We start from the raw sequence: 23,478 nt of genomic DNA, 5'->3' as shown, positions 1-23,478 counted from the left end.
ATATTTATATGCGTCTTTTTGATCGCGCGTTATTACACTTTTTGTTTGGCGGTATGATAATAAATCATTATTTTTTGCTTCGTTTTTTATTTTTATTTTTTAAGGGGTTCGCTAAAAGGGTTAACTAATGAGACAGTTTTATAGGGTGGGTCATTACGGACGCGGCGATACCTAATATGTGTACTTTTATTGTTTTGTTTTTTTTATTATTTCCAAAAAATGGATTTATTGAGGGAATATTTTTTTTTTTTTTCTAATTTATTTGGCGATTTTTTTTAATTTATTTTTACATTTTTTTTAAATTTTTTTTTTTACTTTATTACATAGTCCCATGTGGGACATCACTGTCCTGTGACAGATCGCTGATCTGTCACATCACAGATCACTGTGACAGATCAGCAATCTGTCACAGGCATTGAATTAGACTTTCTCTTGCCTGCGCTTTGCAGGCACTGAGGAAGCCAGCTTCCTCAGGTCCCCGAAGGCCCCCGTCGCCATCTTGGATTTGGGGACCTGGAGGATAGGAGCCCCCGCAGCAGCGCTGCACATTGCGCTGCCGTGGGGGGCTCAGGGAAGCACGGAGGGAGCCCCCTCCCTGCCGATGCTTCCCTTTAACTCCCGGTACACCGCGATCATGTTTGATCGCGGTGTGCAAGGGGTTAATGTGTCGGGGGCGGTCCATGACCGCCCCTGACACATAGTGCCGGGTGTCAGCTGTGATAATCAGCTGACACCCGGCCGCGATCAGCGGCGCTCACCACGTGGGCGCCGCTGATCGTGGTAGACGTACTATCCCGTCCACAGTCATACGGGCCCGGGTACCGTGGACGGGATAGTACGTCAGATGTCAGGAAGGGGTTAAACACACAACTAAAAACATCTCCTTGGACCTGGCTCCCTAAAAGACCGTCAAGGGATTTCCCTGCCTCCTGAGAAACCAGAGGGTAGGCTGCAACACAAATCCCACAAAGGGAAAGTAGAGCATGCAGGTAGACCTGAAACCCCAGGGTAAGAAGCTAAACACATTCACACAGGATACACAGGAAAAAATACAGAGACCCAAACAATAAACAGACTAAGAGAAAAAAGCTACCAGACCCTCAAACATTAAAGAAAGAAAAGGGTGCTAGGGAGAAGGACTCACAGTCAGACCACAGGAAAAGTAACTGGGTTAATTGTTGTGAGTTCATTTTCCCCTCCGTCACTGAGGCCTGGTGAACTCCCTATTCTAGTGAAGGAAGGTAGTGAGCCTGATTATCAGGCACCTGGGACTAATGAAGACGATTGGCTGAGTGGAGTCACTGACTGGATTTAAGGCAGCCTACGCCATTTCTGCCCTATGGGTGATTTCTCTGTGGACTCCTGGACACCAGTCTGATTCCTGCTCTCCTAAAGCTAAGTTTTCTGTTTTGCCTTTTTGCATCTAAGATTTGTTTTTGTTTTTCTTGCTTTTTGGATTCTGCCACTCCCTGCTGGAGTGTGCAGTGTTCCGTGAGCTCTGTCTTCTGAAAGTACCTGAGTGCTGATTTAGTTTTTGAAGCTTAGTTGCTTCAGGGCCATTTTTATATCAGCTTGTTGGCTTTTGTCTCTGATAGGGTTTTGGCAGATTGCAGACAGCAGCCTTCCTATCCGTTCCTATCTAGGTAGTTTTTGGGCCCCGTCTTTGCTCAGCCTGTCTTTCTGTCTGTGTAAGTGTTTTCATCTTGCTTCACCGTCATTATATGTGGGGGGCTGCCTATTGGTTTGGGGTCTGCTCTGGGGCAGTTAGATTTCCCCTTTCCTTCTTTAGGCCTATGTATCTCTCCGGCTGTGATCGAGGGGTCTAGGTCATCGTAGGAACCCCCCACGGCTACTGCTAGTTGTGTTGATAGGTTCAGGGGTCTGCAATCTGATAGTTGCCAACTTCTCTGGTTTTCAGGACTTAGCTAGCATTTCTGTTTTTGCCTCCTACGGTGACATAACAGTTAATAAAGCAAGAGTATCCCTAGTTGAGGAGCTGGTATTCCTAACACCATCTACAAGGGAAGAGTCTTGAGGAGATCATTTGCATATTCCCACTGTCTTCTGGGATAAGTGAAGAGTCTCCGCGAGCTCAACGATCACTGGGTTTTGGCCGTTGCAGCTGAAAAGAGGAAATCGGAAAACCAGGGGAAGAGTCTTGAGGAGATCATTTGCATATTCCCAGTGCCTTCTGGGATAAGTGAAGAGTCTCCGCGAGCTCAACGATCACTGGGTTTTGGCCGTTGCAGCTGAAAAGAGGAAATCGGAAAACCAGGGGAAGAGTCTTGAGGAGATCATTTGCATATTCCCAGTGCCTTCTGGGATAAGTGAAGAGTCTCCGCGAGCTCAACGATCACTGGGTTTTGGCCGTTGCAGCTGAAAAGAGGAAATCGGAAAATTTTGGCTCATCTTTCATCGTTTTTAAGAAATCTCAAGATGGAAGAGGCCAGGAGCCATTTGGTGAGCTGCATTTCTTGCTACATGTTCACAGATTTACCAGTGGAAAAGCCAAACTTCACATGCCACAAATGCAAGCTTGTGTCCCTGTTGGAGGAAAAGTTGCAAAATCTCGAAGAGAGGTTAGCTACGTTGAAGATCATTAAGGAAGGTGAAGAGTTCTTGGACAGAGCAGAATTATCTCTTCATGTTACAGAAAGAGAAGAAATTCGAAGTGCACCTGAAGAAACAGAGGAATGGAGACATGTGACCCAGAGAAGCAGGAGGATCAGGAGGCAGTCAGCACCCATACTGCTCAGAAACCAGTACCAGGCTCTCACGCAGGAAAACAATGAAGAAATACATCAGGATAAGACTTTGCCAACAAGCAGCAACCTTGTACGCCTTCAGAGTCCTCCTGGATGGAGAAAGAAAAATGTTGTGAAGAAGAAACGGAGAGTGGTGGTCATGGGGGATTCCCTGTTGAGAGGAACTGAGGCCGCTATCTGCAGACCGGATATAACTTCAAGAGAAATGTGTTGTCTTCCAGGTGCAAAAATTAAAGATGTGTCTGACAGGATATCAGGACTCTTCAGACCTACAGATGACTACCCATTCCTGCTACTACATGTGGGGACAAATGACACTGCAAGAAATGACCTGGAAACCATCTGCAGAGACTTTGAAGACTTAGGCAAGAAAGTGAAAGAACTGGGAGCGCAGGTGGTCTTCTCTTCCATCCTCCCAGTGGATGGCCATGGAACAAGGAGGTGGAATAAGATTCTGCAGGTGAACAACTGGCTACGTCGATGGTGCCGTCAGCAACGATTTGGATTCCTGGATCACGGAGTGAACTACTTATACGATGGACTACTTGCTAGAGATGGGGTGCACCTTACGAAGACTGGTAAGCATGTATTTGGAAGTCGCCTTGCTACACTTGTAAGGAGAGCTTTAAACTAGAACAACATGGGAAGGGAAGCAAAAGACCAGAAAAAGCCATACACCTGACAAATGCTATTGAGAACTCTGCTATTAGAAGTGGAAAGGAAGAACAAAGACGAAAGAATCTAATTAATAAAAATATTGGAGAAAGAGAAACCAATCACAAACTAAAATGTTTCTATACTAATGCACAAAGCATGGGCAACAAACAAGGAGAATTGGAACTACTAACACAGGAAAAGAAATATGATGTCATTGGAATCACTGAAACTTGGTGGGACAATACACATGATTGGAATACAAGACTAGAAGGATACAACTTATTTGCAAGAAACAGACTTGATAAACGAGGAGGGGGTGTCGCATTGTATGTTAGAAACGCGTATATCTGCACAGAGATTGAAGCTTCAGAGACTGGGAGTTCTGTGGAAACTGTTTGGGTAAGAATACAAGGACAGAACAATGGAAAGGACACCATTGTAGGCATTTACTACAGGCCGCCTGTGCAAGCTGAAGCTATGGATGAACTCTTTATGCATCAAATGGCCAAGTTCTCCAAAAAATATGACATAGTTGTCATGGGAGATTTCAACTATCCAGACATTTGTTGGGAATCTCTCTCAGGCAAAACTAACAGGTCAAGGAAATTCTTATCCTCTCTTGCTGACAACTTTATCTTCCAAAAGGTAAGGGAGAAAACAAGGGGAACTGCTACCTTGGATCTAATCCTTATAAACAGGGAGGAAATGGTTGAGGAGGTAAAAGTGGCTGGGACCCTAGGAGGTAGCGACCATGCTATTTTAGAATTTTGGATAACTAGAGGCGGAAGACCTGTGAAGACTCAGACGTCAAGGTTAGATTTCAGAAAGGCAGATTTTAAGGGATTCAGAAAGAGAATTGGAGGGATCCAATGGCTGGATATCCTTAAAGACAAAAATGTCCAGGAAGGATGGGAAATCTTGAAAAATGAAATTCTCAAAGCACAGTTGTTAACAATTCCGAAAAGAGGGAAGAATAGGAAGCAGTTAAGGAAACCAGGATGGATGAACACAGAACTTAAGCACATGCTAAAAAGGAAGAAAAAAATGTTTATAAAATGGAAAGAGGGAGGCATATCTAAAGAAGAATATAATGCTGTCTGCAGAACCTGCAGGGCACAAATCAGATTAGCTAAAGCTGAAAATGAATTGAGGCTTGCAAGAGATGTCAAAAGCAATAATAAAGGATTTTGGGGATATGTCAAAAGTAAAAGAAAAGTCAAAGATGCTATAGGATTTTTACAGGATGAAAATGATGAAATGGTAAGACAGGATGTTGAGAAGGCTGAACTTTTAAATTCCTATTTTGCATCTGTTTTCTCTCAGAAAGGAAATGTAACATCAACTGTTATTCACTGTCCTATTAAGGGAATAGAAGAATCCAGGATATCTATAAACAGAAAGATAGTGAGGAAACACTTAGCTAGCCTAAATGAATTCAAGTCTCCAGGTCCAGATGAATTACACCCCAGAGTACTGAAGGAGATAGCAGAAGAAATTTTTGAACCCCTCTCTATAATCTTTGAAAATTCTTGGAGAACAGGAGAAGTGCCAGAAGACTGGAGAAGAGCAAATGTTGTTCCTATCATCAAAAAGGGGAAGAAGGTGGACCCAGGTAACTATAGGCCGGTGAGTCTGACTTCTATACCAGGAAAGATCTTTGAACAAATTATTAAACAACATGTATGTCAATACCTGGATAAGAATGAAGTGATTAAACAGAGTCAGCATGGGTTTGTAACTAATAAGTCATGTCAGACTAACTTAATTTCCTTCTATGACGGTATCACTGATTGGGTGGATCAAGGAAATGCTGTAGATATAGTATATCTTGACTTCAGCAAAGCATTTGACAAAGTCTCTCATACAATCCTTATTGAAAAAATGATTAAGTATGGAATGGACAAGGCAACTGTTAGGTGGATTCATAACTGGCTTAGTGATCGGACCCAAAGAGTGGTCGTAAATGGCTGCACATCCAGTTGGAAGAATGTCTCAAGTGGGGTACCACAGGGCTCTGTCCTGGGCCCTGTATTGTTCAACATCTTTATCAACGATTTAGATGAAGGAATTGAGGGTAAACTGATTAAATTTGCTGATGACACAAAGCTAGGAGGGATAGCTAATACTAGAGAAGAGAGAGAGGATTCAAAAAGATTTAAATAAACTGGAGAAGTGGGCAGCAACTAACAGAATGGTTTTTAACAGGGAGAAATGCAAAGTACTACATCTGGGCAATAAAAATGGAAAAAGCATATATAGAATGGGAGGAATAGGGCTAAGTGACAGCACATGTGAAAAAGACTTGGGTATACTAATAGATCACAGACTGAATATGAGTCAACAGTGTGATGCAGCAGCAAAAAAGGCAAATGCAATTCTAGGATGTATTAACAGAAGCATACAGTCTAGATCACGTGAAGTCATTATTTCCCTCTACTCCTCTTTGGTCAGACCTCATCTGGAATATTGTGTCCAGTTTTGGGCACCACATTTTAAAAAAGACATCAACAAACTGGAGCAAGTTCAGAAAAGAGCGACCAGAATGGTGACCGGTCTGCAAACCCTGTCTTATGAGGAAAGGTTGCAGGATTTGGGAATGTTTAGTTTGCAAAAGAGAAGACTGAGAGGAGACTTAATAGCTGTCTACAAATATCTAAAGGGCTGTCACATTGTAGAAGGATCAACTTTATTCTCATTTGCACAAGGAAAGACTAGAAGCAATGGGATGAAACTGAATGGGAGGAGACACAGATTAGATATTAGAAAAAACTTTTTGACAGTTAGAGTGATCAATGAGTGGAACAGGCTGCCACGAGAAGTGGTGAGTTCTCCTTCAATGGAAGTCTTCAAACAGAGGCTGGACAGACATCTGACTGGGATGATTTAGCGAATCCTGCTTTGAGCAGGGGGTTGGACCAGATGGCCCAGGAGGTCCCTTCCAACTCTACGATTCTATGATTCTATGATTCTACAAAGTATTATATCCAGCAAGGAAAGTCAGTGAGAGGTGATTATATAAAGAACCAAGAAAAGGAGAACAAGTACAAAAGAACCATCAGCATTTGGACAGAGATGAATCAGGCTGTGGCTCAACAGAGGGGGAAAGAGACCACACAGTCAAAGGTCACAAGATCTGTTTGAGTAGTTGTCAAATGACAACTATTATGCAGATGAGCTGCTTTTCCTTATCCTCTCAATGTTCAGTGAAATACTATTGCCCATGCTTAACTGAGAGAAACTAGTTGTCACAAGACTCTAAGTATGAAAATCGCACATGAGTGATCATGTGATGACAGGTGGAACAAGGAAGCAAAACTGAGTCCTGACAGTAAGTATATTACACACTGTTGTAAGGATTCCAGACTTTCCTTTGTGCCTCTTCGCCCTTATCCAAGATGGAGTCTTGTATCTCGCCTTGTCATGGAACTTCCTGTCTGTTCTGATTATTTAAGTCCGGGTCATGTGTTCCTCTTTGAATGAGTAATTTGTTGCTGTTGGCTCCTGAGCTCCTGCCTGTCTACTGGTGGACTCCTGTCTGCTGCTGCTCGTTACTCGGTGCTCTGCCTCTCCACGTTATGCTGCCTACAGTCCTTTGTGCATCTCCCTAATGTTGTCTGTGCTTAGCTACTGTCTGGACTTCTAGTGTGGAACTATTCGCCTCTGGATCTGCTGTGGCCTGTAAAGAATTCTGACATCACCATCTCCTCTAGGCCTGTGTTTTTTGAGCTGCAGTGCTGGACTTGCGCAGGACTTTCAGCCCAAAATGGTACATATAGTGACCTTCTCCTGTTAATCCCACTCCCGTATAATGCTGGTCTTCTACGTTTAAGTGCCGTTTGCATTTCCACCCATATGTTTGCTGGAGTTTAGTGCTGTGTGCGTGCTCATTCATAATATAGCTAGACTTCCTTATTAAATGTGGTGTGCTTACTCTCTTACTTACTGCTGGACTCCCATGTTTAGTGCCTTGTGCACACCTGCATGATATTACTGTTGGACTGGTTCATATTAGCTATCGCACCCCGCTCTTCAGTTACACTGGACCTTTCCATATTGTGCTGTGCATTCATTACTGTTGCAGGAAGTGCTCTGTTGGTTTTGTTTCACTGGCATTATTCTATATTGTGCTGTGTTTTCGTTACTATTGCAGGAAGTGCTCTGTTAGTTTTGTTTCTCTTGTTAATATACTCATTTGCATCAACTGTGGTCTCAGTTTTGTATTATTACACACAATCAGATTCCATAGTACCCATATAATTGTTACAGGATACTCAGGCCGAATTAAGGAATCTGCTGGAATAATGTCTACTGAGATAAAGTTGGATCAGTTGTTCTCTATGATCCACGCTATACAGGGGGATATACAAGCTCTTCAAAACAAGGTTTCTAACTGGAAGGCCCATTTTGGACAGGCGTTTCAGGATTTAAGTTACCAGATCTCTCATGTCCTGATTCTGCATTGAAGCATTACAATGAAACACTTCTAAGTGCCCTGGATGAATTTGCACCTCCTATACACAGAACACCACAACACAGATGGCAACAACCCTGGCACACTCGATTCCTGCAGCGATGCTCCAGGTGCGCCGAATGTCTGTGGAGAAAATCCAATTTACACAAAGATTTCATCCATTATAAGTTTCAAACATACAACACTGCCCTTCACCTCTCAAAACAAACCTATTTCAACACCCTCACCACCTCACTGTCGAATAACCCTAAACGTCTCTTTGACACTTTTCATTCTCTACTGAACCCAAGAGTACAGGCCCCAACCACGAAGCTTCGAGCTGACAATCTGTCGAATTACTTCAAAGAAAAAATTGACCAGATCCAACAGGAAATTATCTCCCAATCACCTCATACCATGCACTGTCCTCCCTCCCCTACTGCATCTAGCTCACTCTCTGATTTTGAACCAGTCACAGAAGAAGAAGTAAGCAGGCTCCTTGCAGCTTCTCGCCCTACCACTTGCACCAGTGACCCATTTCCATCACATCTACTCCAGTCCCTTTCCCCTGCTGTCACCCCTCACCTAACTAAAATATTTAACCTCTCTCTTCTGGTATCTTTCCCTCCTCATGTAAACATGCCATCATACATCCACTACTTAAAAAAACCATCCCTCGACCAAAACTTTGCCGCTAATGGATCGCCCTCCCAGGGCCGTGGGGTACTCGGTACCGGGCCTGCGTCGGTGGGATGTGTCACAGCAGCGGTGACCCGGTCCATGGCCCTGGGCGCCCAATGTAAAGAGGGGAGATTGGAAATGATGGAATGTAAATGAATAGTTTGTGACGCCACCTGTGGTGTTCGGCAAGTGAGATGCTGAGCCGACGCTGCATGCAGATCCTCTGGGGCTGGTGGTTTGTTGCAGCCAAAATGGTGAAGCTCCACACAGGTGGAGTTGTAGCTCCAGGGCAGTGTAGATGTCAGGGTAGAGGAGAGGCACAAGCGGTGTAGAAGCTTGTACCCAGATGTAGCGGTGCTGGGTGCGTTGGCGCAAGAATAATTGGAGGACACCCGGGCATGTAGTTCCAAAGCTTTACTCACAGTCTATAGTACACACAGGTGCCTGCCTCCGTGCTGTGTCCTCCGGGTCAGGGACTCAGTCAACCTCCAGGCCAGATGGAATGCTCCCCTCCAACACTCCGCCAACACATGCCTTTCTGAACGTCTCCTCTTATAGCGCCATTAAGTGTGAAGTACTACTAGTACTGAGTTACACTGGAGTGCCTCCTGACAGATGTTCCCAAGAATTCTACTTGTACGGCAGACAGCTGTAGCCTGCTTCGGGGACTCCTTACTCCTGAGTCCCGGCTCACTATCCAAGTTGCTGTTGTGCCCCCAAGTCTTAGATGGGAGTAGTGCATTTACAGCTCACTACTCCACCGGTGTCTGCTGTAGAACCATTAGTGTCCATACAACCTTTGGGACCGGGCCCCGGCCTTGCGCTTAGAACTTCTAGGCAGGGTTCTTCCTCTAACCCACGTCCTCTGTTCCCTTTTACTCCTACGTTCCGTACTAGTCTTTCCTTCTTATGGAAGATCAGGTTTCGGTTCAATGTCTTTCTCCTTCTTTCCTTTCTTGTGCCAGCAGACCCAGGTCACTGAGATCTGGTGCAGCACCTCCTTCCTCCATCCCTCTCTCAGGGATCTTCTCTCCTCACTCCTCTCTAAGTGACTCACTGACTGACTGACCTCAAATCCTAAACCCTCCCGCTCTTTTATGTATTCTAACTCCACCCGCCTCCCAGCACATTTCGTGTTCCAAGCAGGGAGCCACCAAAGGTGCTCTGCTACACTCCAAGCAGGGAGCCGCAATGTGGCTTTGCTGAACTACTGTGTTGTGTGGGATGCAGGTGTTGGAGCGTGGTCAGGAGCCTCCAACTTACCTGAATGGTGGGGCACCACACCTCAGAAGGAGGTGCAGTACCTCTGTGGCGACTGAGCCTCAGGGACGCCACAAACCCCCCGTTAAACACAGCACGTCCGCGGGCTGCAAGGCAAACAAAGTTGATAATACAGGAGCATACAAAATTTTTGTAATGCTGAATAAACATTTCTTATATTAAACTTCCCAATGTGGGAGGCACGGTTTCTTGAACGTTGCAAACAATTCTTAGTTAACTATCTAAAGTCTTAATTCAAAAGTGCAAGTTTCAATCTTCATCATCTTTCCTTTTTCATATTTTATACCCTTCTGTCATTAGCTTAAAGTGATAACTGCTGATACCTGGTTCATCACCTACATTTTCCAAATCTTCATTATTTATTCAAATCTCTCATCTCTTTATTAAAACATTCCTACATCTTATATGAAAGCTATCATAAAACACATTATCAAATACTTCACATTAAAACTTTCAATAATTCTTGTAAGTGCTGGACACCGCTCCCAGCCGGGATCTCTTGCAATGTCCTTTGATTGGAGTCATGCGCCAAAGGAGGTAGACATTATCTTCGCAAAGTGTCTATGTAAAACAGGGCACCTAAAGAGGTGCAAACTATATACAATAACAGTTCTGGACCATTCAGCATTCATGATCTCTGCAGTTCAAGTGTGAAGGCTGCCAATACAACTGGGCAACAACTGGAAAAACAAAACTAAACTATGATGGTCAGAAAATAGTTAACAAAAGGCACAACGGTGCAAATACCCTCCTGGGTAACGAGAGTTATTTATTTTTGCTGGAGATTGCTAGTGGTGGTCTCCTCCTGGGATTTCTGGACTGGATCTGCTTCCGAGGAGAAACTTTGGGTGTCTTCATCCTGTCGCTGGTTGCTTGCCAATTGCATGTACTCTGCCTCCCAAAGGGAGAGATAAGGACTGGTCGGGGTAATTGAAAGGGCCATAGAAATGTCAACTGCCTGCGGGGACGGCATGTCCACTACCACCGATGGCACTTCGGCTGCGGTCAGCGACCCAGCCGGCGTTGACGCTGGTACCTCGGAGTCTGATTCCTCTGTGTCCATCGGGACCTCAGCCAGCGGCACTGCAGTCGGGGGTCGCCGGTGGAGGTCAATTGGGCCATTCCTATTCGTGGGTTCCGCTCCTAAAACTAGGGTCAGACCTGGAGCCGTAATCATACCTGGCGCTCCCGGCTGATGTTCCTATCCGGTGCCTAGGGGTGGACGGCGGCAGCCGCAACTCCCGGAGTTGCCGATGGGGTGGATCGCAGCTGAATTCGGGCAGGGGCAAGACCGGTTTCAGCCAGAGCCGTCGGTGGAGGCCTGCGCAACCGCGCCCGGTCCAGACGGGGATGCGGTCCCAGCCCCCCATTCTGCTCCGGAACCCTCATATACCTCCTCCAAATGGGGCTCATCCAATGGCAATATCTGCTGTGAGTTGGTGGCGGGCGCTGCAGGGGATGTATCAGTGGTCTAGCCTCTGCAGGGGCGGCCTGGGGGCGAGTGGCCTCCCCCCGTTCTTCTGACTTCTTTTCCCTTTCCATCATGGCGTTCTGGCGTTCTTCTTCCTGTCTCGGCTCCTTTCCCGCCACTGGCTTCCACTCATCCTTCTTGGGGCGGCGTCTTCTTACAACTCCTCCATACCAAGCCAGTATACGAACCCCTCGGGGGGTGGGCCATGTTGCCGTTGCATAGTAATTCAGGCAGGGGAGGCCCAGTCAGTTCGCGGTCTTTTCTTAGGACCTCCCATGTTATCACGCCCTTCTTCACCGCGCCAGCGGCCATTTTTAATGTTCATTTTACAGTCTATTAAATTGGGTCTTCGGCACATCTTCAAAAACTTTAAGTCTTAGGCACACAGAACCAGATGGCATCGGGTCTCGTCATCCTGTTCGTTACGCCAAGATGGGTCACCCTCCCAGGGCCGTGGGGTACTCGGTACTGGGCCGACATCAGCGGGATGTGTCACAGCAGCGGTGACTCGGTCCGTGGCCCTGGGCGCCCAATGTAAAGAGGGGAGATTGGAAATGATGGAATGTAAATGAATAGTTTGTGACGCCACCTGTGGTGTTCAGCAAGTGAGATGTTGAGCCGACGCTGCATGCAGATCCTCTGGGGCTGGTGGTGTGTTGCAGCCAAAATGGTGAAGCTCCCCACAGGTGGAGTTGTAGCTCCAGGGCAGTGTAGATGTCAGGGTAGAGGAGAGGCACAAGCGGTGTAGAAGCTGGTACCCAGATGTAGCGGTGCTGGGTGCGTTGGCGCAAGAATAATTGGAGGACACCCGGGCATGTAGTTCCAAAGCTTTACTCACAGTCTGTAGTACACACAGGTGCCTGCCTCCGTGCTGTGTCCTCCGGGTCAGGGACTCAGTCAACCTCCAGGCCAGATGGAATGCTCCCCTCCAACACTCCGCCAACATATGCCTTTCTGAACGTCTCCTCTTATAGCGCCATTAAGTGTGAAGTACTACTAGTACTGAGTTACACTGGAGTGCCTCCTGACAGATGTTCCCAAGAACTCTACTTGTACGGCAGACAGCTGTAGCCTGCTTCGGGGACTCCTTACTCCTGAGTCCCGGCTCACTATCCAAGTTGCTGTTGTGCCCCCAAGTCTTAGATGGGAGTAGTGCATTTACAGCTCACTACTCCACCGGTGTCTGCTGTAGAACCATTAGTGTCCATACAACCTTTGGGACCGGGCCCCGGCCTTGCGCTTAGAACTTCTAGGCAGGGTTCTTCCTCTAACCCACGTCCTCTGTTCCCTTTTACTCCTACGTTCCGTACTAGTCTTTCCTTCTTATGGAAGATCAGGTTTCGGTTCAATGTCTTTCTCCTTCTTTCCTTTCTTGTGCCAGCAGACCCAGGTCACTGAGATCTGCTGCAGCACCTCCTTCCTCCATCCCTCTCTCAGGGATCTTCTCTCCTCACTCCTCTCTAAGTGACTCACTGACTGACTGACCTCAAATCCTAAACCCTCCCGCTCTTTTATGTATTCTAACTCCACCCGCCTCCCAGCACATTTCGTGTTCCAAGCAGGGAGCCACCAAAGGTGCTCTGCTACACTCCAAGCAGGGAGCCGCAATGTGGCTTTGCTGAACTACTGTGTTGTGTGGGATGCAGGTGTTGGAGCGTGGTCAGGAGCCTCCAACTTACCTGAATGGTGGGGCACCACACCTCAGAAGGAGGTGCAGTACCTCTGTGGCGACTGAGCCTCAGGGACGCCACAAACCCCCCGTTAAACACAGCACGTCCGCGGGCTGCAAGGCAAACAAAGTTGATAATACAGGAGCTTACAAAATTTTTGTAATGCTGAATAAACATTTCTTATACTAAACTTCCCAATGTGGGAGGCACGGTTTCTTGAACGTTGCAAACAATTCTTAGTTAACTATCTAAAGTCTTAATTCAAAAGTGCAAGTTTCATTCTTCATCATCTTTCCTTTTTCACATTTTCTACCCTTCTGTCATTAGCTTAAAGTGATAACTGCTGATACCTGGTTCATCACCTACATTTTCCAAATCTTCATTATTTTTTCAAATCTCTCATCTCTTTATTAAAACATTCCTACATCTTATATGAAAGCTATCATAAAACACATTATCAAATACTTCACATTAAAACTTTCAATAATTCTTGTAAGTGCTGGACACCGCTCCCAGCTGGGATCTCTTGCAGTGTCCTTTGATTGGAGTCATGCGCCAAAGGAGGTAGACATTATCTTCGCAAAGTGTCTTGGATGTGAAAGCAAATCCTCCTTTTACCCTGTGGAAAGTAAAGGCCACCATCTAGAAACTTTCTCTGATCTACTTCTAGACCAGTTGAAAGACCTAGATAAGGAGCATACCTCTATCAACAAAAATCTTACTAATAGGGAGCAGGCAGCATTGACTAAGCTTGAGAAAAACTGCAATATTATCATCAAATCTGCTGATAAAGGCGGTGGTATTGTAATACAGGACAGGAAAGACTATGTACAGGAATCCTACAGGATTTTATCTGACACCAATTTTTATGAAAAACTCCCCCACAATCCCATTCCTTCTGCCACCATTGCTTATAACCTTTTAATTAATGAAGCTTTTACTGAAGGAACCATCAATGATCAAGAGAAGAAATTTCTGGTCAATAAAAATCCATCCACTCCCTTCATTTATCATCTTCCTAAAATACATAAATTTACAACCAACCCCCCAGGTAGACCCATAATTTCTGGCATAGGGTCCCTTACAAGTAACTTGTCCTTTTTTATTGACCGAATAATGCAACATCATGTTGTTACCCAGCCACCTGAAGGACTCCACTGAATTGATTAATCTGGTTCATGATGTGGTATGGAAAGACTCTTATTATTTTATTTCATTTGATGTATCTGCTTTATATACAAACATTGAACATGAGTTGGGTCTTGAATGTTTTAACAGGTTCCTTTTATCAGACATTCGTTTATCTGTTGCACAAAAAGCTTTTATCTACAAAGGGATGGATTTTATTTTGCATAATAACTTTTTTACTTTTCTGGGGGAATTTTATCACCAGACACGTGGGACCGCTATGGGATCACGAGTAGCACCTATGTATGCAAATCTTTTTATGGGGGTCTTTGAACAAAATTTTATCACCAATGAGACTTTTAATAAAGGCATCATTTTATACAGAAGATACATTGATGACCTGTTCTTAATCTGTGACAATGACGTTTTAGATGTGGGTGTTCTTATTTGTTCCATCCAGAATAATCCATGGGGCTTGACTTTTACCCCACATGTTAATAATCAGTCCATGGATTTTTTAGACATCACATTTTTCATCAGGGATTCCAAGATTTGCAGTAAAACGTTTTTTAAAGAGGTGGATTCTAATAGTTATGTACATTTTAAGAGTGGACACTACAAAAAATGGCTTTTTAATATTCCTCACAATCAGTTCCAAAGGATAAGAAAGAACTGCACTAATGATGAGGATTTTAACACACAATCCGAGGTCCTGAGGGAAAGGTTCTTTGCTCAGAGGTATCCCAAAAAACTCATTAGTTCTACATGTGATAATGTTTTTAAAAATTTTAACCAGAATATTCTCCTCAGCAAATCTCTGGCTAAACAAAAGAAAGATGATGCTGAACTCTTTAGAACAAATTTTATTACAACATTCAGTTCACAACAGAACAGGATAAGAGATGTTCTAAATAATTTATGGCCCATCATTAAGAAGGACCCTATACTTAATGGGGTCCTTCCAGACAAACCTGCTATCACCTTCCGAAAGGCCAGGTCATTAAAGAATATTCTGGCTCCAAGTAGACTTCTACCCCAGAAGCCTACTACCCATACCATTTCATCACCAGGGATACTGAGGCAAGTTCTAATCCACCCCAGAACTCGAGTGCCATTTTTTAATCTTTTACCTCGTGATTCCCCCGTGTCTTTTTATTTTTTAATCACGTTTTTTATACCAACACTCTTTTTATGGCATTTTAAACATCGTTTTTAATATGGTTGTAATAAAGTTTTATTGTTTTGTATGATTCATGTATATGTATCCATGCTGACGTGTCACCTCACTATTCTTGGCGCCTCCCCCTTTTTTTTTTTTTATGTGTATATATACCCCTGCAATGAACTTCTGTAACATGCCCTGATGAAGTGAGCTGGGACTGGCTCAGGAAACGTGTTGGCAATAAAGATACCTTGAATTCTACCACAGCAGCGCAGTCTCTTATTGCACTACCAGCCTTCTCTTTGTACCAAGTCCTTGAACCTCGTGCAGACTGCTGCAGCTGTTTTATGCGATTATAGGTGTTGTGACTCTCACAACCCTATCAGGTGAGCCTAACACTTGCTGTGCACTCATCTACTTTCCATACAGACCTACGCATTGGAAGCGCCCTGTCTCCCCCTTATCTTTGCTGATGAGGCCTACCTTGGTGTTATTAAAGTCTGAAGGTATGACGGTGTATGGCTCTGCCTCCCACTGGTCATCTAGTTTGTGAACTCATCTCTTTCTTTTGAGTACTTGTTCTCCTGGTGTCAAGGGAACTGCAGGGGCGTGTTGGTTGTAATTTCTTTCCTGCCTCTGTCTTGCTTGGGACAAACTTTTCTCCACACATTTTTGCACTTTGCCGTATTGCTGCTGCCGCTCTGCATCCCAGTCTGCATCTGGTGATGTTGTCTCAGGTGTTAAGGCTCCAATGTCTAAATCAATGGATAACTTGCCAGGTCTTGCCCTCATCAAGTAGGCCGGAGTGAAATTTGTGGAGTTTACTGGTATATGATTATATAGATCTATCAGAACTGGTAACTTCTCTGGCCACTGGTTTCATTCTTCCAGAGGTAAGGTCTTCAATAAGTCAATGACCACCTGGTTCATCTTCTCACACATGCCATTTGTCTGTGGATAGTACGGCATCGTTCTGATTTTCTTGCAACCGTACATGTTACAGAACTCCTGGAACACTTCTGCCTCAAAGGCTGGACCTTGGTCGGTGAGCACTTGTTCAGGGTATCCGTGCGGTCGACAAAAGTGTTGCTGAAATGCCTTGGCTGCTGTCTTCGCTGTTTGGTCTTTAACAGGCACGTCTACCAAGAACCTTGAGTAATGGTCAACGATGGTCAAAGCATAGGTGTAGCCATTCCTACTCGGAGTTAACTTCACGTAATCCAAGGCTACCAGTTCAAGCGGCTGTTTTGTGATGATCAGCTGTAATGGGGCTCGCTGGCTGTTACCGTCTTTTCTGCGCAGGATGCATGGGCCACATTCTCGGCACCACTTTTCAATGGCTGTCCTCATGCCAACCCAGTAGAATCTTTCACGAAGCAGGACCTCCAACTTCTTCCAACCGAAGTGTCCTGCTCCATTGTGGTAAGCCTCTAAGACCATTGGCGCATCCCTCTTCGGGACTACCACATGCCAGACCAGTTTGTGTGTGCGCGAGTTGATGTTCCTCCAAAACAGTTTACCCTCGTACATGAACAGCTTGCCTCTCTCCTTCCATAGCTGCTGTGCTTCCTGTGGGTCATCTGGACCAGGGTGTGCAACAGCTTGTGCCAGCCACTCCTTTACGAGGCGAACAGCTGGGTCACTGTCTTGTGTCTCTGCCCACTCATGATGGGGTAATGGATTCAACGTTACCTCTCGTACAACAAAGCTCTTATTCCTCACTCCTTGAGAGCGCTGGGCTGCAATTGGACGGTGGAAGGCTGGTAACTCGATTACTTCAAGTTCTTTTGGATCTTCTCCCCCGTCTGGTGAATTGGGCATCCTGGACAATGCATCCGCATTAGCGTTCTTATGTCCTGCTCGGTACTTGATGGTGAACTCGTAGTTGGACAGCGGGGCCATCCATCGCTGCTCAAGTGCCCCGAGCTTTGCCGTTTCAAGGTGGGTTAGCAGATTATTGTCCGCGTAGATGGTGAACTTTGCTGAAGACAAGTAGTGCTTGAAGCGCTCTGTTACCGCCCAGACTATGGCGAGGAACTCCAGCTTAAAGGAACTGTAGTTGTCGGGGTTCCTCTCAGTGGGACGAAGCTTCCTGCTGGCGTAGGCAAGCACTCTCTCTCTGCCTTTCTGCACTTGTGACAGCACTGCTCCCAATCCCACGTTGCTGGCATCAGTGTAAAGTACAAATGATTGGTCATAGTCAGGGTAGGCCAGGACCTCATCTCCTGTGAGGGCCAATTTCAACTTGGTGAAGGACTCTTCTATGCTTTTGTTCCACTCGAACGGAAGATTTTTGTTCCTGGCATTCTTGGATTGGCCCACTAGAAGATCTTGCAGCGGTGCTGCTATGTTGGTGAAGTCCTTGATAAATCCTCGGTAGTAGCCTACTAACCCAAGTGTCATGGTCACGCGTGTCCGGACGCAGATGATACCGCAAGGCGGACCCATAACACACGTGACCCTGGATACAGCGCCTCCAGTGGCGAATTTAAATAATAATACGTGCAGATGGATACACCGCCTCCACCTGGCGAATTTAGGTATTACACGTTAATATAAATTCTGGAAACCCTGCCTCGAGTACGGCGAATTTAAATAATAAGGGGGACCTGGGAAACATTAACAATGGTGGGCCCTGCGATAGGGAATGGGGACGTGGAGACCTCCTAAGCTCCCCTGAGCCAGCGTCCCTGCACTCCTTACGTTCCCTATACAGGCTCCGCACCTGTCGCCGCACGCGAACCTTAAACCCTTGCTCGCCCTGACCCTAAACCCTCACTAGGGAATTAGTCGGTGCGGAAACTAATCCCACCACTGCACTAATAACACACATGAGGGAAAGAGACAATACAGGGGGACACCACTTAACTTTATGCTCTGTGCTTATGCTCCTGCAACAGAGCCCTCCACCTGCGTGCGTCTTCTCCTCCACCCGGATCCATCACCATAACAGGATCCTTCACCACAGTGCAGCCTTGGAGCAGAGTCCACCACCAGTTGCTGCTGCTTAGTAACAGAGTCCCAAAGATGAGTTCAGCTTCTGCCACGAAGGCAAGCATGCTTGAGTCCAGCTCAGCAGCCAAGTCCCACATGGTGAGTGCCACTCTCCATAGTCGCCGCTCCACCAGTCCATGCAGACACTTCCTGCTGACACCATCACTGCGACTCCACCACGCCATGCCAGCCCTTCGTCCAGACACCATAGCTGACACACGTCCCCCCTGGCTAAGCTGCACAGGACTCCTCCTCAGCTCCATCCTTCCACCAGGCTCTCACCAACTCAGAATCAATCAATGAATGAATGAATATCACCAGCCGTGATTACACACCCTGAGACTCATTTATAGAGCCCCACACCTGATTCATAATTATGTGCGCATTAAACCTAAAGTGCGATACCACTAACCACCACCGGGGACAGTCAAGTCACTTTGGCAACTTGCCAAAAGGAAAAAAAGTTCACTCTGTGCTTTTAAAACTGTCAGATCAAATTCAGATCATGACACCAAGAAATTGCCTCACTTCATGAATAGTGCTGGGTCATTGCCAGTCCCGGATAACTGTGACTTTGTCAGGATCAGGAGCCACACGTACCGTGCTCACCACATGGCCTAGGTACTGCACCTTGGGTTTCAAAAGGTGACATTTGGACGGTTTTATTTTCAGGCCAAAGTTTGACAGGGCTTCGAATACCTTAGCTAGGTGCCTCAAATGGTCTTCGTAGGTTTTGGAGAAGATGATGATGTCATCCACATACAGCAGAACAGTTTCAAAGTTTTTATATCCAAGGCAGCATTCCATTAACCACTGAAATGTTCCTGGCGCATTGCTGAGCCCAAACGGCATGTAGTTAAACTCGCAGAGGCCCATTGGTATTGTAAATGCTGTCGTCTCTTTGTCTGCCTCTGCCACAGTATCCTGCCAATACCCACTGGCGAGATCTAAGGTAGAGAAATAATTAACAGTTCTCAGTGCAGCTAGTGATTCCTCAATTCTAGGCAATGGGTAAGCGTCTTTATGTGTAATGCTCTTAATTCGCCTGTAGTCTACACACATTCTCATAGTACCATCTTTCTTTTTAACGAGGACTAATGGAGCTGCCCAGGGGCTTCAACTATCTCTGATTACCCCAGCCTCCTTCGTCTCCCGTAACATACTCGTGGCACATTGATAGTGTGCTGGGGGTACAGGCCGGTGCCTCTCTTTAATGGGTGGATGATCTCCAGTGGGGATATGATGTTGAACCCCTTTTGCCTGCCCAAAGTCTAGAGGATGCTTGTTGAAGACCTGTTCAAATTCTCGAGCCACCCGGTAAGCACCATGCTTTTGGTGCGAAGGGGTGGAGTCAGTGCCTACGTGTAGCTGCTGACACCAATCCTCCTGCTGCCCTTCAGAGCCAATCTCTTCCACCTTGTCAGACGGAAGCAAGGGTTCTAGTGCCACTATTGCATTGGTACTGACAGTGACCAATTTAGCAAGGGTGGCATACCGGGGTAACTGGACCCCTCTCTCCCTACAATTTAAGATGCATATGGGTACTCTCCCCTTGCGGACAGCAACTACCCCTCTGGTTGTCAGGATAATGGGCCTACTATCAGAGTACATGGGTTCCACACAGGCTTGGTAATCTTGACCCCTTAGGCCTATTGCTGCCCGACACCAAATTAACATTTCACTTCTGGGAGGTACTGCAATGGGAAAAGGATCACTTACTCTGACACTGCCGACTTCTCCACCAGACAGCTCTACCTTTTGTCTCAGGGCTCTGTTCTCTTTTTGCAGGACCCGTTACTGACTGGAGCTGGCGGTCTCGGCTACCTGTTGTAACAAAGCAATAATTTCTCCAAGACAATTTTCAATTACATTAGTGCCTAAAGTGATCATAGGATGGCATTCTCGTTTGTCAATATCAACTATTATCAAACCTGCGATTGCAATTCTACTCGGCCAATCTTGATGATCACCTCTTTATATCCCATCTGAGGCAAGGGCTGACCATTGCTGGCAAAAATGGCAAAGTCTTTATCTGGGCTATGAGTAATGTCTGAATCTGCCCAGTACTGCTTAAAAAGAACATATGGTATCGTTGTTACCTGGGAGCCGGTGTCCAGTTAAGCGTTCATCGGAAAACCGTCAATCACAACAGGCAGGACCAGCCGTTGTCTCGCCAATTTGGTGGGCCTGGTCGTCTTACTCCTGGGGGTTGGCCCTTTGCCCCAGGGGTTGCTTGTTTAAATGACAGTATCTTGCTAGGTGTCCCACCTTGTTGCAGCCGCGACAGATGGGCTGTCCGTCCTCGTCGTTACGATCGCTGTCTCTCCCTCTGGTCTGTGGGATTCTCCTCTATTGTCGCCACGGGACGTCATCGGGACTGGAGGCCAGCTGGATCTTCTTCTTTGGAGTCACTTGCAGGGACTGCACAGTTTTTGTGAGTGGAGCCACATTTTTGGTTAGTTCCTTGACTTGGAGACGTAAGTCTGCAGCAGAATCATCATCTTGGGACGGCTTGTCAGTCTCAATATGGGTCTTTGGAAAAGATGCTGTCTCCTGCTGGTATGTAATTGCAGGATGCTTAGAGGGCTCTGTGCTTCTAGGATTCGGTTCACGTAGCACCCGTATGGCTCTATCCTTAAAGTGTGCAAAATCCAATTCAGGATTTTGTAGGGCCATTATGCGCAGCTGTGTCCTTTGATTGTTAGAATGGAGTCCCTCTATAAACTGCTCCGTTAGTAATCTATCTTCATCTTGCATGCTCTCAGGGTCAACCTGTTTTATGGCCCGTAGTGTGGCGCCCCTGAGGCTCAGTCGCCACTGAGTTACTGCACCTTCTCCTAAGGTGTGGTGCCCCACCATCCAGGTAAGTTGGAGGCTCCTGACCACGCTCCAACACTCGCACCCCACACAACAGAGTAGTTCAGCAAAGCCAGATTGCGGCTCTTTGCTTAGAGAGAAGCAGAGCACGTTTGGTGGTTCCCTGCTTGGAACACTAAATGTGCTGGGAGGTGGGTGGAGTTGAGAATATATAAAAGAGCGGGAAGGTTTTGGATTACAGGTCAGTCAGTCAGTAGGAGAGTGAGGGAGAGGAAGCCACTCAGAGAGGAGTGAGGAAAGGAGATCCCTGGAAGAGGGATGGAGGAAGGAGTGCTGCAGCTGCCTCAGTAATCTAAGCCAGCTGGCACGGGAAAGGAAAGAAGGAGAAAGACATCGAACTGAAGCCTGAGCTTCCATTAGAAAGATAGACAAGTACAGAATGTAGGAGTGAAAGGGAAAACAGAGGACGTGGGTTAGAGGAAGAACCCTGCCTAGAAGTTCTAAGCGCAAGGCAGGGGCCCGGTCCCCGAGGTTGTAGAACATTAGTGTCACAACAGCAATTTGGATAGAGAGCCGGGACTCAGGAGTAGAGAGTCCCCGAAGCAGGCTACAGCTGTCTGCCGTACAAGTAGAGTTCTTGGAATCTTCTGTCAGGAGGAACTCCAGTGTAACTCAGTACTAGGAGATCTTCACACTTAAAGGCGCTATAGAGGAGACATTCAGAAAAGGCACATAAGTTGGCGGAGTGTTGCCTGGAGGTTGACTGGGTCCCTGGCCCGGAGGACATGGCACGGAGGCGGGCACTACAGACTGTGAGTAAAGCTTTGGAACTACATGCCCTGGTGTCCTCCATTCCTTCCTGCGTCCGCCTGCCTGTCACTGCTACATCCCCTGCACCAGACACTACACCATCTAAGTGTCACTTCACCTATTCTGCCCTGGGACAACAGCCCTGCCTGTGTAGGGCTATAACATCATTGTTGCACCACACCATCTGTCCCAGAGGATCTGCATGCAGCGTCGGCTTAACACCTCACTTGCTGAACACCACAGGTGGCGTCACAAACATTCCACCAGTCACATTCCCCGCCAGTACTTGGGCGCCCAGGGCCATGGACCGGGTCACCGCTGCTGTGACACATCCCCCTGACACCGGCCCCATACCGAGTACCCCACGGCCCTGGGAGGGCGACCCAACAGCGCCTCCTGAAGATTAAGGGCATAGTCCCGTATACTGTCCTGCACTCTGTTTGCACCCAAAGAATCTCATTTTTATCTCTGTTTCAGTGCGCGCATTAAAATTGTTCTTCAGTCTGGCAAAGATTTGTTGGACTGTCCCTTTATCAGTGTCCGGCCAGGACTTTTCTTCCCTCTGGGCCGCACCAGTTAACTGGCCAATGAGGATACTGACTTTTTGGCTTTCTGACAGGGGGTACACTTTGAACAAACTACATAGTCTTTCTTTAAAATCACTCAGGGTGTGCGACTCCCCTGAGTACTGAGGTAACCAGGCTGCTCCTGGTATATATATTGCATTGATAGCCGCATTATGGAGGCTGCGGCTGCGACCGCCGTTGTATCTTGACCCGAGTTGGGCATTTTTCTTTCTGTTTTTCACTTGCTCACAATAGAGCACAGCTCCAGCTTCACTGGCCCGCCCCTCTCTTCTCACACGCACTGTGTGATGGAGTTTTGGCGGTTACTTGAAAGCTCAGTCAAATCTTTAGCACTCAATTTATTAGTCTATGGCACACAGTACCCAGCTTTGCCAGGCTCCTTTACCCAGCTTTGCTAGGCTCGCTAAATCCTGTTCGTGACGCCACTTGGAGTGCCCGGGCGCGCGCGGCGGCGTGAGAGCGCTCGGTGAGCACGGCCGTGGGGTACTCGGTACCGGGCCCGTCAACTTCAACAGGGGACGGTGTCACGGCGGCGGCGACCTGGTCCGTGGCCCTGGGGCGTCCATGAAATAAAATGATGAAACAGGAAGGGGAAAAGTTGTTTGTGATGTTGTTAGTTGTGGTAGAAATGAAGATAAAGTTTGTAGATGATTAAATACGTGACGCCACCTGTGGTATTCTGGTCAGAGATGACCAGCGCTGCGGTGTTGTTCCCTCTGAGACTGTTGGTGTGTCACAGCTGAGGTGAAAATAGCTCTCCACAGGTAGAGCAATAGTCCCAGGGCAAAGATGTTAGATTGATAGTCAAAATGGCTGTGAACGTTGGGGTGCAGAGAAATGAGAGGAGGACACAGAGAGGTGCAGTTTCTTTACCTTTTACTGGCAATTGGTTGCAATTCGGAGTACCACATACAGGTGATGGAATGAGTCCTGCTTGCCTGGAGGCATTAAGGGGATCCACCTTGCCAGGTGGGGATTTAGGACCTTCCTTCCGTGCTTTGTGTT

The sequence above is a fragment of the Dendrobates tinctorius genome, unplaced genomic scaffold (genome assembly GCF_039654945.1).
Source record: "Dendrobates tinctorius isolate UK_male_01 unplaced genomic scaffold, ASM3965494v1 ptg000018l, whole genome shotgun sequence".
Taxonomy (NCBI): Eukaryota; Metazoa; Chordata; class Amphibia; order Anura; family Dendrobatidae; genus Dendrobates; species Dendrobates tinctorius.
The sequence above is the reverse complement of the archived record's forward strand: the minus strand, read 5'-3'. Positions refer to the sequence as shown.